The sequence below is a fragment of the Amphiprion ocellaris genome, chromosome 4, assembly GCF_022539595.1.
Source record: "Amphiprion ocellaris isolate individual 3 ecotype Okinawa chromosome 4, ASM2253959v1, whole genome shotgun sequence".
Taxonomy (NCBI): domain Eukaryota; kingdom Metazoa; phylum Chordata; class Actinopteri; family Pomacentridae; genus Amphiprion; species Amphiprion ocellaris.
In genome coordinates, this window is record NC_072769.1 from 12,207,696 (window position 1) to 12,227,339 (window position 19,644).

The 19,644-nt window shown below is 37.4% G+C and overlaps 1 protein-coding gene across 1 annotated transcript in view; it reads right to left on the minus strand.

Annotated features, from left to right (window-relative positions):
• Positions 1-15,082: 15,082 nt before the first annotated feature.
• Positions 15,083-19,644, minus strand: part of mchr1a (melanin-concentrating hormone receptor 1a) — a 6,757-nt gene continuing 2,195 nt past the window's right edge. Inside the window, exon 2 of the mRNA XM_023263738.3 lies at positions 15,083-19,644. This exon is cut by the window's right edge and continues 1,202 nt beyond it. The gene's annotated coding sequence lies outside the window, so the exon portion shown is untranslated.

Genomic DNA, 19,644 nt, shown 5'->3' on the forward strand with positions numbered 1-19,644 from the left:
CACTTCTCACAGCACTAGAAAAAAACATAGAATACTGACGCTGAAAGTTAGCATAGAATGTCAGCCTGTGAAATAACAGCTAAATACTGGTTGTAATATCCTTTTTGTTGTTACAGAACTGTATCACATAACCTTAAACTTGTGGTTTCCTTATGTGTAATCATTGCTTATGCTGCTTCCATTTGTCATCTGCAGAGTTTTGCTGCCTTCAGGTGCAAAACCAGAGGGCAAAAACACTCAAATCATGCCGAAAGACTTCGTTCTTATAACATTATACAGTATTTCCCGTTTAGATAATGAAGCTAAATTCACCTTCCTAACCCTTGGACTTTGAAAACCCAGACTATTATTTAGTATCTGCAAAAGTGTTAAAAAACTAACAATGAATGCTAGATTTACAATGTATATAATCATGATTTTTTTTTTCCCCTCATTTGTCACAGGAAATCAGAGAGCCAGACAGAGAACAGACAAGATAAAAGAAATTTTTTAATGAAAGAACGCAATTACAGGAAGGGAATGGGACTGGGGAAGAGAATGAGAGTGACTAGGGAAGATTACAGAAGAGGAATTGATGAAGAGACTAAAGAAGGCTTCCACTAGGGACCAAAGGCCACAGCGACCTCTAGAGAAATACCAAGAATTACTGGTAAAGTGTGTGAAAGGTGCACGCTAAGCAATACACAATGCAAACTAGAATGCTAAGTGGTGGTCAGAGAACTCACAACTAAAAAAAGCTATCAAACAACTGGCCACAAGTCTGCGTACAACAGAGGCTAGGCTACTTAGCTGGCCATAGGGAGAGTGGTCAGGGGATTTGCAAAGATTCTCAAGCTGGGGGTGCCAGGGTGCAGATCTGTGGACCGTGGCTGAAGATGAATCAGGATCCAAACAGGTGGTGAGCTTGTTGGAGGCTTCAGCAAGGGAAAGGAGGTCTAGGCACGAAATCACACTGATATTAGACAGAAGAGAGGTAGGTTAGTAAGAGCACAACAAAACTCTAGCAGAGTAACCCAAGCTGAGTTGACCAACTGTGGGTTGTTCAATGGTCTGGCAAAGAGTGGTGATCTAAGTTCATCTTTTATGGCAGGTGGTGATTGTGAGGAGGTGAGCCACTCCCTTCAGCAGGTGTCCTCACTCAGCTGATTATCCAGGTGGAGCCTCGCACACACACGCCTCACTCACTCGAACATGAAGGGGAGGGAAAAGGATGGATAACATCATTTGAGTGTAGTGGAGGTTTGCATCAACCCTCATACTGGAGATGAGAGCAAGGTCATCTCTATTGTTTGTGACATCAGCCTCACATCTGCAGAACTCTTTGATTTTGGAGTGGCGCATCTGATGCTCATTAGGCTTGTTTGTTTTGGGGTTGTTTTTTTTGTTGTTTTGTTTTTTATATTTTGTTTTTATATCACATTATCAACTCAGTCTAGTTATGAAGTGACCTCACCTGGTATCTGTCACTAAGACAAGCCAATGTAGAGTAAGACACTATATTTTGTTTAAAGCTTTTCACGATGCCTCTGTTTAATGTCATATTACCAAGCAATACTGACACCGAAAGCCCTTCTTGTTTTTGAACCTGTAAGGATTATGTATTAATGAATGTATATCACCATTACCTGGCTTCTTGTGCCATTGTTCTACTTTCAAGTTAAACACTGGAACCAACGTGTTTTATGTTCATGCCAAGGACACAAGCTGCTGTTCCTGATTGACACTGGCACTTTAGAGCAATACACTTCAATGACAGATGCTTTTTTTTATTTTGGAGGAAATAGTATGGTTGCACATGAAAGTAGGAAGCAGACATATTTTGTTGACATGTGTTCAGTGTTTTGGAGAGAGTCTACTACTTGTAGAATTTGTTGCTCACAGTTACAAATTTATGTCTAAAAAATCCACACATTGTAATGAGTGTCAAGAAAAGGCCAAGTCCCCCTTTCAAGTGTTTGAGTTCTCTTTGCTTTCGGCATCATTTTCAGTAAACGCAGTATAAAAAACCTTTCAACACCCGTCGATGTTCATTAGCGTTAAGGTGCCAATGCAGAATGACTCACTGTTCCCTGGTCTTTTAGTGTTTTCACTCTTTTCATGACTCAAACTAAAAAAAGAAAAGTAATTAACCTAGATATAGTCATTAGTCATAGATTTGGTTTGGACTGTGCTGCTGCATTATAAATCTGAAGGTTTCTCTTGAAAAGGTCCTTTTTTCTTCTCAGATTTTTTCTGTTTCTGTATCAAAACATTTCCATATACATCAGCTGCTAAAGCAACATGAACATTACTGAAAATATTCAGTTGATTGGGCTTCATATTCACTGGCCCAGCCATTCACCTGTCCTTGACACTGGTTGACAAAGATCCGTTTTTTTTTAAAGAGACAAGTAGCACATTCTTCAGAAAAGGCCACAGTCACTGTAATCACACAGCTGATAAAACAACACTGTAGCTGAGCATTTGTGATCTTAATAGCCATGCATTTATATATATATATATATGTATATATATATATATATATATGTATATATATATATATATATATGTATATATATATATATGTATATGTATATATATATATATATGTATATATATATATATATATATATATATATATATATATATATATATATATATATATATATATATATATAAATAAAAAGTTGGGGTTGACTTGTCAGAGTAACAAAAGAGAGCTGGATTTGACAGAGAACCATTATAGATGCCTATCATTTGCATCTTTTCTGTAAGTTTCCTAAAGTTACTAACTCTCCAATATCTAATTTAAAACACCAAGTCATACTGCAGTTTGTTCTTTTTTCTGTTTCTTTTGATATCTCTCAAAACAAGACAACAGATTCCATTTTTCTTGATCCAGCACCGAGGAAAAGAGTTTAAATGCGGACACAAAGTCTTTTGATTTTCTCAGCATGTCTCATTCCTCATGGGGCGACACATACGCAGCGTTAACTCTGCCAAACTGAGCACTTTTGTGTTAACACAATACTTTTATGGTGGCAAGGGGATTGAAGAAGTTTTTATATGCAATTTTTCTACATTTTATAAAACAAATCTATGTATATATTTGTGGATATGGACAGAAATGTGTGTGGGTGTGCGTGAGAGAGAGAAAAAGAGTGAACAAATATGGGCAGTGGTTGGGAATAAGATGTATCCAACTGAACTGACTCGCAATGTATTCCATTGTTTTGTGTAACAAGTACGCTTTTACTATTTCTGCCTGAATTGTCTTCTGTATATGATGGTATATATACATTTATATATATTTGATATATTATTTTTTTCAACACAACAAATAAAAATATTTATGATCATGGCCTTCAGTCAACAGCTTTTAAATGCTTGATTTTAAAAAATGATTTGAGAAATGTATAAAGAGAGATTTTATCAACCATGAAGTAATGTGTGTTTTTTTTGTTTGTTTGTTTCAAATCAAGGAGGTGTGACTAAATTTTAAAAGAGACGTTTTGCTTGTTGTTTATCAAATCCCCAATTAAATAGAGAGAGGGATCAGGGACTTTTGATGCCGTTCTAATGTGCATAAATTTAAATATCAAAAGTAAAAGTACTTATTATGCAGCCTGGCTTCTCATCATTTTAGGATCTTTATCTACAAGTCAGCTGAGGAGAGATAGAGGAAAAAGAAGATAAAGAGGTGTATGATACAAATGCCCAGGTGGAATCAAACCACACTGATCATTAGGAGCATAAAACATAAAGGTAAAGTATTAGGAGCCAGAATTACCTCAAACTTTTACTGAGGGGGGGCATAAACTTAAATATATGTGCGTATTGTAGAGCCAAAGTTATCAGTTATTCAGTTCAATCAACAGTAAACTGATCTGCAATCAACCTATTCAAAGTCATTTTTCAAGCTGGTGGCAGCTTCTCCCAGCTGCTTAAAAATGAAGGATTTCCTGCTTTTCTTCGTCAATATTAAATTAAACTGAATCTCTTTGGGTGTTACTCTGTCATTTCCTTTATAAATAAATCAATTATTTTAGGAACTGCCTTTAGGCTTTGGAAAAGTGCAACAGTTATTCCCTTCGGTATTTTATCAACCCAGGAAATATAGTGGTAAACCTATAACAAAAGCTTTTTTGGTCTCCTTAACTTCAACTTTGATGTAAAAAGCTTGTTTCAGCTGTTGCTCATTCAAACATCGAGCAGCTCAAGAGCTTCAAAATTTATTTTAATTATCAGTATACAGTGTGGGATTTAGCAACAAAACTACAGATGTAGTCCCAACTCCTAAAAAAGGCTAAATTATTAGAACAATAAATAATCAAGTAATAAATATAAAACTGTTTTTAGGATGAAGTGTGCAGAATGAAACTGCTCTCAAGTCTGGTGGTGCTGCAGTGGGTACATCTGTACTGATTGCCAGATGGCAGCAGAATGGGTGCCATCTTTGAGTGTCCTTTGGGGGTCACACAGACTCTTCATCTCACCAGTATCAATAATGCATGCTGGGACAGATGACTTTGTGAGCGGTTTTAATCAGCAGCTGCAGAGCCTTCCTGCCTCTGGCCACATACATCCCAAACCAGTTTCCAGTTAAGATGCTGCCTACTGCTCCTCTGTAAAAGTTATCAAGAACTTGGCTCAGGAATCTTTCCTTGTAAGGCTTCTTTAAGAAGTGCCATAATTTCTGAGCTGTCATTTTCACAGCAGAGATGTGCAATGACCATGGAAGGTTCTTTGAAAATTATTCAGTTCAGTGTTATTTATATGGTGCCAATTCATAACAGAAGTGCACCTCAAATAGTAAGACCAGAATTCCATCCATCCATCCAATTTAGAATAATCAGTTAACCTCAGCATGTTTTTGGACTGTGGGAGGAAGCCGGAGTACCCGGAGAGAACCCACTATGCACAGAGAGAACATGCAAACTCCATGCAGAAAGATCCCAGGAAGGCGGGGATGCGAACCAGGCATCTCTTAGCTGTGAGGCTTGTGGCCATCTTCACTACTTCATGTTTCATGCTTCATGTTATGAACCTTCCAGCTGTGAGGCTCAGTCCACCCTTTTTCAGGCTGTCCCCAATTATATTTTACTGTCCTTAGTTGTCCTACTCAGTTTTAACACAGTGTCTCAAGGACGCATGCAAGTGAAAGGAGGTAGAAACTGGAACCTTATATATCTGAAAAATGCAGCATCACTGCCAGCAGAGGAGGATAATCCTCCCTATATATAACATTTAATCTGTTAGTGCAGTTTCAATCAGCTCAGATAAAGATCGGTGTTGAGTTTAGCTAGCAGAGAGAAAGAGACAGATTAGAACCATAGCCTATCTTCACATTTCTTCTACAGAGTAAGCAAATCTTTTGTGAAAGTTAATTGGGGAACTGCTGTTTGACTTTACTTGATGTTTACGATGGGATAGTTAAAGGTTTCTTTGGTTTGTGGTGTTTGTTTCTCCTTGAGGCCAGTGTTATACTGCCAGACAATCTGCTGAATGAAGAGAACTGCTGGGGAGACTATAAATAGATTTATATACACTTATCTTGGTCTCACAGCAGTTAGTTTGTCAACAACCTGCCAAATTTGCATTTTACTAATACTTAAAGCCATCAATAAAAGATTTTTAAAAAGCACTGATGCTTGTAATGACTTCCTTCATATAATACCTTGAGATATTAAAATGTTTCCTCTAATGCGTATTCAGTGACTTTTTTAAACCTCATCCTACCTGCAGATCCCAGAGGTAAACTTTCTGTCATATGTAATAGGTGCTTTATTTTATCATTCCAAGTTTTCATGACTTCGTCAATCAGTTTATTGTTGACTTCATGCCATTGTTGTCGATCTGTTTCTCTCTCGAGTAATGCTTTTTAATTTATTGGAGTCCTGGAGAAGCACAGTCAAACACGTTCTGACTGTGCAGTTTTAATAGATGTAACTGTTCATTGAGGTCATGTTTGCCGTGGGTTTTGATTTAAAGTATCACACAAGGTTTAAGGTTAGGGGCTCTGTTGACAGCCTTAGACACTGCTCTTGATGTTCACAGACAGAAAAACAATACATAATATGTATGATAAAATGTTTTATAACAATTAAATTGAATGTTCAAGTACTGTTATAAGATGTACATGACCGGCATGCAGTTAGAGTTGGAGAAAAAAAGCACAAATGTAATCTTTTTTAGGCTGCTGAGGGTTCTCTCAGAGCTCCAATATATAGAATATGTTTCTTTAACAAAGCTTTGGATTACGTCTGTGCTGTATTTTTAGGCAATCCCATGGCAGAAACATCACCTATGGCCAGATTATATCAATACAAAACAAAAAGGTTTACTCGAATTTACTGAAAACAAAAATCATACCAGAATCAGAAGATGCAAAATAAGCTTTTTATAACTAATCTTGCGTTTTTTTTTTAATTATAGCTGCAGTTTTAATTAAACAGAAGCATATATTTTCATTTTACACAATGTGCACATGAACTGTAACTTTCCTAAAATAGTATTAATATTTTTTTTTCTCCCAGATTATCTAACTAATAATGCTTTGAGAAGAAATCAGTTAATAATTTTGCTGTCATGTTTCTGAAAGTAGTTCATTGAATCAGCAGTTGTTGGTAGAACGAGGGTTAACATGATACATAATAATGCATAATTTGGAAATGTTTCATGTGTCTGTTACGTTTAACTCAACAAAAAAAATGACTGTAAATTTGTTGTACAACATTTTCTATTTCTCCAGTAGGGAGAACCAAAACATTAAGCCAATGAAAATGGCTTGGAGACTGCAGTTAGGAGGAATGACGGCAGTGATGTGATCCTGGTCAAGGACACCAGCAGTCTCTGTTGAGCCTGAATCCTCAGAATTCTCTTCTGTTTCTTTCTTATCCTGCGTCACTACTAACATTGTCCAAAGCCCCCCTGTTCAAAGCAAAGCAAAAAACGTAAAGAAACCACCATGTCATTCTATTGCACAGTATTTCAAGCACATTTTCTTCAGTAGATAAAGCTGAATGACACATGAAATAAAATTAGCTTTTTGTACTTACGGTTTGCAACCACATCATTCCAATATAACAGACTTAATAGTCTTTGTATATATTTTCAACTGCCTGAGAGAAACTTTTTTTTTAAAGAGGAAATGCAGAAAACTGTAATAACTGACACACACAATCACCAGATAAGCTAATTTGTGTTGTACAAATCCTGTTTCTATTACTAGTTATTATTAAATATTCAAGCATTTTACGTATATATCTTGTAAATGCATTTAAGCAGAATTGAAGGTTAAAGGAAAAATGTGTTTCCTCTCATCTGTACATCGCAGACTTTCACTTACACAGAGCACAGGCCTGCAGAATCTTATTGATCCAACCAGCCTTGAAAATTAATGCCATTTATTTCCGCTTTGCCAAGATTGTAAATACTTCACAACAAGGCACTTTACATTAGGACCTCCTCATATTTCAAACCTTTCAAAGCTACACTGTCAAAAGGAAAGTAAATGTGAAAGTCAGATGTGTCAGACTTGAGACTTTCAATGTGTCTAGTCTTTCAGAAGCATCTCAGCAAAACATTTCAGCAAATGTACAGTATTATTTATAATATTCAGAGCAGTGATTTCCCCCTCCTATAGCTGTACACTGCCAACTCATTCAACATCAGAGACTAAATGCAAAACACGCATCAAGGAGACCCAGCATCCGTAGGACACGATTCTTATAACTACAATTTGAGCACCTCTTCATACAGTCGTGCAAATTCCTCAAGTATGTATGCGTCTTGAGGTCAACTGATTTTCACTGTTGTTTGTTCACACATATCTATAGCTCTCAGATTGAGGCAGAGAAGAAAATGTCTAGGTGGGTCATGCTGGCCCCCACTTTAGGCCGTGCTAACTTCAATTTTTTTGCCAGTTCACCAACCTTTTCTCTTGTTCTGTGCTATCAGAATATTGCAATGTCTACTGGATGTGTTGGTAAAACATTTTGCACTCCTGGTGCCAGGATGATGAACCCCAGAGTATGATGATCGCACACATATGTCCCCCTCTGGATGAACTGTAAGCTGTTAATCCTTAAATTTTCTTCAAAGACTTCCAAACTGTCACTTTTTTCTTGTCTTGTTTTTCATTTTTTTCATTTATTTTGTCGTTCATTTCATGTAATTGCCCCGTGTTTCACCACTTCCACCCACCAGAGGTCCTCAGTGTCCCTCTATGACATTCTGCCCAGAAATCTCCCACCTCCATGTTTGATTTACTTCCTGTAATTGCTGCCACACCCTTTTTCTGCTCACCTGGGTCTCATCAGCCAATCAGGCCCCTCCTTGTCCCGCCCTCTCTCAGCTGTCAGGAAGTTGGACTACCTCTGAGTATGGTTTTGTATCAATACCTGTGGCACATATATGACCTCTCGCGTGTTCTTGGACTTTTGTTCTTGCCGGACTATCTGCCAAAACTGATTCCATCTGTTTTATGGATTTTTGTTTGTCTCTAGTTTTTGCCTTTTTGTCTGCTCCTCACCTGGATTGTTTGCTTGGCTAACTGACTACCTCCTTAAAACCTTTGACGTTTGGCATGAGTCTATTTCTTGATTTGAGAGCGTTACAAAAACAGTCATCTCACTTCAGACAGGTATGTGTGAAGAACTATGTTCCAATTATATCCAGTTGATCGTATGCGATAGGAGTTAATTTGTGTCTTTTGGGTAGAAATTGTTTCCGCATTGTAACATTGTAAATAATTTAAATACAACACTGAGTTTAAGAATAATGTTTTCTTTGTGATTTAGGTGAATTTACTCATTATTATTATTATTATTATTATTATTATTATTATTATTATTATTATTATTATTATTATTATTATTATTTTGACTTTTTTTTTTCAATATTCAGAGTGAGGCATGAGTAATTGCATTATTTTGTGACTTAGCAGGCCGTTGGCTGTCTGACGCATTATGATATTTCATAAAAGAAGCAATTTAACAGCATTTACTCCGTGGATTAGCCCATCCCAGCTGGTCCACTTTGCCTAGTCCTGCATAAAATTGTTCATTTTGCTGTGTGCTGATGCACCCCAAAGCTTTGAATTTGGAAAGTAGTGTTCCACAGAAAGCATGATGCACAGATGATTTTTGACTTGCATTGTATCCCGTAAAATTGGTGCCTATACAGTAATGCAATTAAAGAAGCACTGCAGTTTCACACTAAGTGGCCTTGAAAGGAGATGGGGCGGAAGGATGGAGTGGAGTTAGGTTGACAGCAAACATCTTTATTAGTTGTTTTGTTCGTTGTTGTTGCTGGCCCTCCAGAGCTGTTGTTGTGATTACACATGGCAAAAACAAGTAAAACATATTATTCTGTGGATTTTATTGTTTAGTCATTTAAAGAAGCCCATGACAACTTTTTTTTTTCAAGCTACTGTGGGGAAGGTTTTCACATTGAAAATGGATTCTATCAGTTCAGCAATATTCTGAAAGCACTGACATCAAACTGGTCATCAGTGGCCATTTGAGGAGCATTTTTGCTTCGATTCCAAAAATACTTCCCCAAATCAGAGGAGAGGCCCGGAAACAGCAAATGGATCTTTGTCCATTTAACAACTGAGATAGCTGCAGTCAGGATAACACCTATTTAAAATGTCAACAGACCTCCTGTCAGTAGTTCTTTTCAATATATCCACAGTCTGGAGGAGGTGTGTATGAAACACCTGTTTGTGAAGTTCTGAGTAGATTGTCAGGCTCAGAGCGTACAGTAAAGAGGATATTTTATATTTTGCAAATACAGGAAAGTTTGCACCCCTTGAGATGGTTTTGCATCTGCCACTATTGATCGGCGCAATGTTCTCTGAGCCAAGAAATTGACAAAGGTATAAATACCAGAAGAGGTGTCAATTGACATTGTGGACATAAGTGTGATACAAGAAGTAATGAGGTTTCCCTGGTAACACCTGAGGGTTTGACTCAGACCTAGAACAGTCATTACCATGCCGATAAGGTTCTAATGGAATGGAAACTCCAATAAACAGGACAAACCTTGGGTACAACATGGCAACAGAAGATTTTGCTTGTCTACTAAGCTGATAGTTAATTATAAATGGAGGCTTTGACTGCGTCCCTGTTGATATGGTTACCCACTTAAGATACAGACACAGTCATGGCAGTAATTTAGAGGAGTGGACAGTTTTACTGGAGCTACTCAGTGGGTGTCTTTTATCAGGAGTTAATGGAAACCTTGCTGCCACAGAAACCAGTATTAACCTCTGCTTTCAATTAACAAAAGAAATCGAGTCCTCTCTCCACTCTCTACATGTCTTAAAGTCAAAGTCAGTTGACAGTCCCAGGTGTTAAGGATGAAATAATATTGCTGAAAACAGTGATTGTAATAATAAATCAAGGTTCAAGGTTACTTTATTTATACCCGTGGGTAGATTTGTTTTGCATAAAAAATGATTGCATCTGGCATTCTGCTACAAAACAGACGTTGAACCTGACAGACAGGTACTTGCTCTAGTGACAAGACAAAGGACAGAAAGTGCTCAGTGTTCCATCATTCACCAACATAGCAGCAATGAAAGGTAAAAAGATAAGATAAATAAAAACAAAACTCAATAATAAACTTTAAGGAAATGAAAGCAATCTCTGGGATAAAAAACAGGATAAAAACATAAGGCTGTTGAGTCGTTGTAGGATTTCTGACTGATAAGTCCCGATAAGTCCGCAGCGGTGGCTAATAGTAACAGTAATAAAGAGCACAAGTCACTACTTCTTATTGAGCTCAGTGATGGCAACAGGAGCAAAGCTGTTTTTATAACGCTTTGTCCTGCACCTTGGGACTAAAAACCTCCGTTCAGAGGGAAGAAGCTGAAATTCATCACGTAGAGGATGGGAGTCATTATTAAGAATTGATAAAGTCATCCTCTGTACCTGTTTAGTGTACAGGGAGGCTGGACAAGACTGTGACTCACCCATCAGGCCACTGGACCATCTCACTGATTGGTTCAGTGAGTGTTTCTCTGTAGCAGATGTCTGACTGAACCACGCCACCAAGCAAAAAGATAAAACAGACTCAATAAAAGAACGATAAAATGGAGTCGAGATTGTTCGGTCAGTGTGGAAATATGCAACTTTTCTAAGCAGTGAAGACGTTGATGGCCCTTTTTGCAGACAGATTTGCAGTTTTCATCAAAATTACATTTTTCATCACTTATGGTCCCAAGTGTATGATTGTACTTTCTCTATTTTCTGACTTTCAATTGAAGTGACTCTGTGCCTTTCTTGTTCTTTTCAACGATTTTTATCAGTCGCTTACTGTAATTTTAAATTGTTAAACATGTTTTAAACCAGACATAGTGCTGTGCCTGTAAAAAAAAGTATTCACCTCCTATAGACGTTTTCCTCTTTAACTGCTTTTTTAATATTGGATAATGATCATTTCTAAATGCTTTTACAAGAATTTGCAAAAATAGTACTTATTAATGTCAATGTGAAAACAGTTTCGTACAAAGTAATGCCATCAAGTAGTAAGTATTCACCCCCTTTAGAGTGACCCACTTAATTCAACATGTGCAGCCAACTGGTGCTAGAATTCACACATTAGTAAGATGAAGCTCATATGAGTGAAGTCACTGAATATCTCTCCTACACTAACTGTTTGCTAACATTGTGACTTCTAGCATCAACTGACTGCTTAAAAAGAGGGCGAATTCTTGCTTGCATTTCATAATTTTACATTTTATATTTGTAACAAATTGACATTTCTTTGTAGAAATCTGTTCTGACTGACATGAAAGAGTCGTTTTTTTGGAAATTCAATGTTGAACAGCAATGAAAGATGAAAACTTCAAAAGAGGTGAATACATTTCACTTTACTTTTCTCACCTCCTCGTTAGTTGATTATCTATTAATCTAATACAGTAACCATGAGCTTAGACTGAGCATCTGATCCCTTCTGAAAAATTGTATTCTGTTTTTTTGTGCCATAGATTTACCAGCTGCCACCTTCACACGATCATGTTCACACATTCAACTGACAAGTCCCTGAAGATCCACTTGAGTAGCAATTCTACCTCTGCTCTCCAGTTACATGGAGTATTATCTGGCATTTGTTCCCCATGTGCCTGTTTCCAGCATAGAAGATTCAAGGTTGTAGTGAGCTTTTCAGAATCTATAGGCATAGTGGAGGTTGTTATGTGCTAAAAGAGAGAGGTAGGCTAATTGCATTCCAGTTAGCTGTGAGGAAATAATCACCATTCAAGATGATGACCTGAGCTGACTTGGACTTATTACATTAACCATTATTCAAGATATTTTAGCATACTTCTGCTATTGGCAATTCGCTGATAGTAAAAGTGTAATGTAACAGTATAAATACGTTTATGGCATAAAAGCCTTTAAGAAAGAAGGAATTTTTTTTTTTTTTTAAATCTGGTCTACTAGTCAGCACAGCAAGCGCAAGTATAATCTGGTAAATCTGCTTTTGTGTTCACATAAAGACACAAACTAAACCGAGTGTCTTATTGAGCACTGCAGAAGATTCCCTGTATGGTGAACCAAGGTCCAATTTTATTGAGCTAAAGATTCATATACCATTGCCTCATATTAGATGTCTTTATTGACATTTAGTCTAAATTTATCGTATCTGCATCTGTTTGAATTTAATTTCTTAATGCTTCCATTAAAGTTTTGGCAGACAGCTTAGTGCATCTCACACTCCTCTCCTTAAATATTTATCCTTGTCTATTGTTGACTGACAGACTTAATATATATCATCTCTAGACTATTTCCCAAAAGTTAGATTTCACCTTAGCAAATTTGTTGTAAAAAATAATGCTTTCCGGACTATAATTTTGGGGAAATCTTTTGTTTTCTTGCAAAGTAGTTGCCCGTGTGATACAAAATCCACCAACAACAATATCATTAAGCATTTTTGTAGCATTTAAACAAAGTTAAAATAGAAGAAATCTACAGTGACTTTCTGCATAACATTAAAAGTTGGTCAGAAATGGTGTATCCCTTACTTTAAGCTAAGTTCTTTTGTTCCCTGAGCTTCACCACACCTCATATGCCTCTTTTTCACAGATTTGCTTCAGCTTTGAAACCACTAAAGTGTGTAACACTGATCTGTTGGGAAATCTTTGGTCTTGGCATTCATATGGATGTTATTTTGATACATGCCATCCACCTAAATGTTGTTGCAGACACGTACACCCCTTCATGGCAATGGCACTCCACCAACAGCATTGGCCTCTCCAAGCAGAACAATACATTCAGTCAAACTTCTCAGAAACTGGTTTAACGAACTTCACAAAGAGTCAAAGGTGATGACTTGCCTTCCGGACTCCTCAGATCTCCGTCCTATTGAGCATCCTTACAACCCACAGGGACAAATTGACAGCCAACATCTCAGCATCAGACACCAAGCAGAGCCCCAGATGTTGTGGGTGCGATGCCACCATGGCATTTATTTGTGTTTTCTTTCTCTTGGAGTTTGTTCTCTCTGCAGTCAATTGAAACTAATTTCTGATTTGCTGCCAACTTGGCAAGTGTTTGTTGTTCCTTTGTTTCTTTGTCAGCCTCTTCTGTTTTGGCCTGTCCTCACCTCAGCCAGTCAATGCAGATTTTCACCCTCCCTGAGGCTGGTTCTGCCACAAGATTTTTTCTTAGAAGGATGTTGGGTGGGTTTTTTTCTTTTGAAGGGAAGAGAATCATTTCTTGGGTTTCTCTCTGTAACATAATATTGTAAGGTTTTGACCTTAATATACACAAAAGTTTTAGAACGGCCAAATGTTTCCAGTTTTTTTTTTTTTTTTTTTTTAATCAAAAGTCAAGTAGTTCAAGTCTAATGAATAGCTTTAAATGGTACAAAGGTAAGTGGTGAACTGCCAGAGGTTTAAAAAAGGTAAAATTATCCAAAATTGAAAAATAATGTACATTTTAGAAGTATACAAAAAGGTTTGAGGCTGTTTTGCTGGGCCCAGGGTCGGTGACTTGTACAGAGTGAGAGGTACCCTGAACCTAAACAGCTTCCACAGCATTCTGCAGCACCATGCAGTACCCTCTGGTATGTTCCTAGTTGGTCAGGGGTTCATCCTACAGCAAGATAATGAAGTAAAACATCAGTCCAAGCTAAACCCAAACTACCTTCGGAAAAAAGAACAAGATGGTAAGCTGTGTCCAGCACAGTCTCCAGATTTAAACCCTGTTGAGCTGGTTTGGGATAAACTGGACAGAAGAGTGAAAGCAAAGCAACCTGCAAGTGCCACACATTTGTATGAACTTCTGCAACAGAGTTGAGAGGAACTTTCTGTAGAATACTAAATTTGCATTGTGGAAAGAATGCCACAAGTGTGTTCATCTGTTATAACTTCCAAAAGTGGCTACTATGATGTTTCAAAAGTTTAGAATACATTTTGGTTTCTAAATTGATTTATTTTTTGTATTTTTTTTACTTCATTTGTTTATTTGTTTCATGCTTTCATTTAAGAATACAATGAGACATTAGCATGCATAATTTCCAGTAAAAAAAAATGGAAAAATTGGGGTGTTCTATTTGTATTTTTGACTGGTAGTGTCTGAAGTGCTGTGAAGTGATTTATGTTGTGAATTGGTACTATATTAAATGAACAGAATTGTTTTGGTCGCATGACGAGGGACTCACACAGTATTAGACAATGTACGCGCTTTAAATTTTGTGGCCGATGTGCCTCAATTTTGCATTGAACGATCAGATATCAGTGAGATCTCCAACACTGAAAAATATCAATATAAATCAACAATAAATCTGAGTCAGTCCAGTCCAATCTCACTTTGGTAGCTCAAACCTGTGCTGCTAGACTGATTGTTGAATAAATGTTTTGTGTGTTGCCTTCACATTCCATCTCTGTCCTTTCTTTTTCTTCCTCGCTTATCCATTAACAATCACGTGTGATTTACTTTATACTGTGGATGTTTCTGTGCAGATTCTTCTTACTTGTAAAGAAACTAAATGCATACAGAAAATGTGAAATGCAGATACTCAGACCTTCAGACAATGGCAGTGACTGAAAATGTTTTTTTATGTATTTAATATCAAACACAGTTCAAATGCACTTTAAGCAAAAATCATACAGAACACAAAATGACCCGACTTCAGTTGTCCAGTTTGATTGTTTCATACAAACTTTGTGTTTCTGTTACAATGTATATATCAATTAAAGTCTCAGTGTTTACATCAATAGTGACAATTTTTTTATTTTTTCATTTGTGTGCATATTTGACAAGAACAAATGTAACATCAGAATTTCTCATCCTGGGTTTCTGGACCCTGCATGGATTCATTTATTAAGCAGGTGAGCCCAAAGATGGTTTCCAAGACACCTGAACAATGTGTCTGACATACACTATATTGCCAAAAGTATTCGCTCACCCATCCAAATAATCAGAATCAGGTGTTCCAATCACTTCCATGGCCACAGGTGTATAAAATCAAGCACCTAGGCATGCAGACTGCTTTTACAAACATTTGTGAAAGAATGGGTCGCTCTCAGGAGCTCAGTGAATTCCAGCATGGAACTGTGATAGGATGCCACCTGTGCAACAAATCCAGTCATGACATTTCCTCGCTCCTAAATATTCCACAGTCAACTGTCAGCTGTATTATAAGAAAGTGGAAGTGTGTGGGAACAACAGCAACTCAGCCACCAAGTGGTAGGCCACATAAACTGACGGAGCATTCAGAGTTCCAGTGAAAGGAACTCTAAATGCTTCAGCATACCAAGACATTTTGGACAATTCCATGCTCCCAACTTTGTGGGAACAGTTTGGAGCTGGCCCCTTCCTCTTCCAACATGACTGTGCACCAGTGCACAAAGCAAGGTCCATAAAGACATGGATGACAGAGTCTGGTGTGGATGAACTTGACTGGCCTGCACAGAGTCCTGACCTCAACCCGATAGAACACCTTTGGGATGAATTAGAGAGGAGACTGAGAGCCAGACCTTCTGGTCCAACATCAGTGTGTGACCTCACAAATGCGTTTCTGGAAGAATGGTCAAAAATTCCCATAAACACACTCCTAAACCTTGTGGACAGCCTTCCCAGAAGAGTTGAAGCTGTTATAGCTGCAAAGGGTGGACTGACGTCATATTGAACCCTATGGATTAGGAATGAGATGTCACTTACGTTCATATGCGAGTCAAGGCAGGTGAGTGAATACTTTTGGCAATATAGTGTATATATAACCTACAGTATGTCATCATCATACAGTTTCTCTGCCCCTTTGAAAAGACCGTACAATACAAAGGTGGACTGCTTTAAGGACAACTTACACCTTTGTTCTCTAGAATCCAAACAGATTAGAGACTATGAAAACAGGTTCACAGGATGAAAAAGGTTGAGAAACCCAGAGTTTTGTTTTCAGTGATATTTAATATATAAATCTACATAAATGTCCATACTAAACAGCATTTAATATCAATACATTAACAACATCTCATTGGCAAAAATAGCTGCCTGATGTAAAAGAATTCACAATAATTCCTCAAAAGGAAACACAAAAGCTTTTGAAATTTGGTTGATATTAGAGCCATGCTTAAATCTCTTTATCTTAATCTGCTCTGCCATCTTTTTCTTTCTCTTTGGACTTGTAAACATGGCTCTGTTAGATTACATCTCATAATGCAGTAATTCAAATGTAAAGCATGTTTCAAAAGTAACGTCGACATCTCAGAGGGAACTGATACAATCCCAACAATTGGTTGTTGTGATCCCAGCATTGCAAAAAAAAATTGTAGAAAGCACTTTCTGATGATGCTGTCTGACCCATCAAAAAAACATCCTCCATGGCTTAACCTTCCTTCACATTTTACTTTTTTTGTGATCCTTGTAAATGTAAAACAAGCGGACAAGCAGATCCAAACATACAAATATACAAAAGCAAAATGAGTGACATCCACTGCAGAAAAGGGCACAAAAAACAAAAATTAATCACAGCGTGTAGGCGTTTTCCTCCTTTTTGCATTGCTGCAGTGTTTGTTGTTAGATCATATCCAGCTTTATTTTTAAAGTTTTACTCTGTTTAAAGAAAAGAAATATAGAATATACATTTGATTAACAGCTCACTTACAGTAATCCTCACTGATTAGTGGTAACTTCTTAAATACTGTAATTTCTTATTTTAAAAAAAGGCCAAATGTAACCGAAATATTCTGTTGTAACTTAATATCATTAAAGGAGTCATACAGTCAACTGGTCAAATACTTACACTTCTGGCTTTTTTCACCAAAGAAGAGGTCAGCACAGTGTTGTGACATAGTTCCTCAAATATGTTCTGAACTGAGAACATGAGAAGGACTTCAGCGCCTCATTTCATTTCTCAGTTTGTTGATTCTCAGTTCATTTCCCCTCCTTACACCTTAGTCCTTCTGAGATGTGATGTGAGGGGAGACAAGTCAAAGCAACAGGCATTCAACAAAAACAAGACATCCTGCTTTGGAGCTGTCAGTTTAAAGCAACATCAGTTAAATATGATGTGTGGCTCAGCTGCATCATTTGTCCATTGTTTTGTTACAGACTACTGCTGGGTTTTTTTTTTTTTTTGTTGTTGTTGTTTTAAATCTGTCAGATGAGCAGTAGTTTTCACAACAACTTCCAATTTATGTTCTTCGTTTTAATTCACAATAATGTATAGATGTCATAGTTTTTTTTAAAATTCACTCTTGCGCATGTGCACAAAAATGAATATACAAACATAGAGTGACATATATTTTGGTTGAAGGATATAAATTAGACACACATTCGTGAGTCCTTCGGATGTGTTTTGTATATTTCAGCTGTGTCACATCCCAAGAAACCTTAAAAAGACACCTGTGCATCCTGGCTCCTCCAGCAAGCCTCCTCTGTTCTTAAAAAACATTTTATGAATTATGACATCTTTCTGCCTGCATGCTGGGATGAAGGACAGAGGAGACAGAGTGACTGAAAATAGAGAAATAAGAAGTGCCCCTGTCTGTTCATGTTGATGGATGGACCTATGATCCCAGACAATATCTTCATTGGTCTCATTTTTAATGCCTGTGTTTTTTCACAGGATAGCTACTGCTGAAAAACAGCTAACGAGCCCTCTGCATGGATGTCCACAGTAATGTTATACTCCATGTTTGTAGTATTGATGTCCTGTACAGTCTCCTTATGTTCAATGGGATCTCAGCTTTAATAATGTAGCATTTCCTGTGATTTAATACTGCCACCGTCAGCACTGACTATTTTATATTAATTCCACTTCTTGTTTTCATGTGGCAGCACATTTATTGTAGGTTACTGACATTTAATTTTGATGTTTCATGGATGCTATTTACAACATTTTAACCTGACGATGAACCGGTCTTAGACTCATACATTTTTAAGTCAGACCCATCATTTACAGTCACAGATACTACAGCCTCTCCAATGTGCTTTTGTCTTGGATTGCATGAATTTTTATGCAGACATGTCCACACAGGTTGAAATGTTCTCCCCTTTAACATCAATGTGTGACAAGCAGAGCTCTGTTAATGTGCTTCATGAGTATGCAGATTCTAGAGGAGAGAAGAGGTGGCCTGGAGAAACACCAGATAACCATTTCGTCGATACTGTCATATCCACAGGCTCTTTAGTCAATAGATACAGGCTGCAAAATCTCCTGTCAATAAATGAAGAAAGGATTTTTCAATCTGAATGCACCTTTAGAATCAAGAAACCGCCCATTTTGCTTCATCATTTCACTGGTACTAAACACACTGTAGCGGTGCAGCAGAATTAGGTTTTATCGACTGTTTGTCTTGGCTACATATGTGCAAACTCCAGTCAATAAAGCGTATAATGCGTGATTATCTGAACAGTCACTGCAAATAGGAGTATCTGACTACATTGTGAGCAGCACATTTTTGAAAATGTAGCTACATTTAAGTTCAATAAGAAGTTGCAGCACACTGGTCAGTGTTTCAAAAAAAAAAAAAGACAAGCAGTTTAATTGAATTATCTATGTAAAAATATAGTTTTTAAAAAGAGGATCATTAGAGCAGCTGGCACAGTGATAAGTGGTTAGCACTGTCACCTCGCAGCTAAAAGATCCCTGTTTTGTTTCTTGGCCTGGGATCTTCCTGTGAGGAGTTTGCATGTTCTCATTGTGCCTGTGTGGATTCTCACTGGCTTCTTTGGCTTCTTCCCACAGTCTAAAGACATGCTGAGGTTAATTGGTGATTCTTAATTGTCCATAGGTGAGAATGTGAGTGTGCTTGTTTGTCTCTCTGTGTAGCCCTGTGATAGACTAGTTACCTGTCTCGATGAACCCTGCCTACACCTTAAGTCAGCTGGGATAGACTCCAGCCCCTGATGACGCTGCAGAGGATAAAGCAGTGTATATATAATGGATGGATGGATGGATGGATGGATGGATGGATGGATGGATGGATCATTTGAGCTTGATTTGCAGACAGCACAGCTGACACACTATGAATATACGTTCCTTTGTTCATGTCCCATTACCATCTACACAGATACGCATACAGTCAAGTCCAAAATTATTCATACCCCTTGAAATTTTGACTTAAAGTTACTTTTATTCAACAAGCAAGTTTTTTGTTTTGTATTTTTTTTTGTTGGGCTGGAAATGGCACAGACTTCTCATCATTGTGGC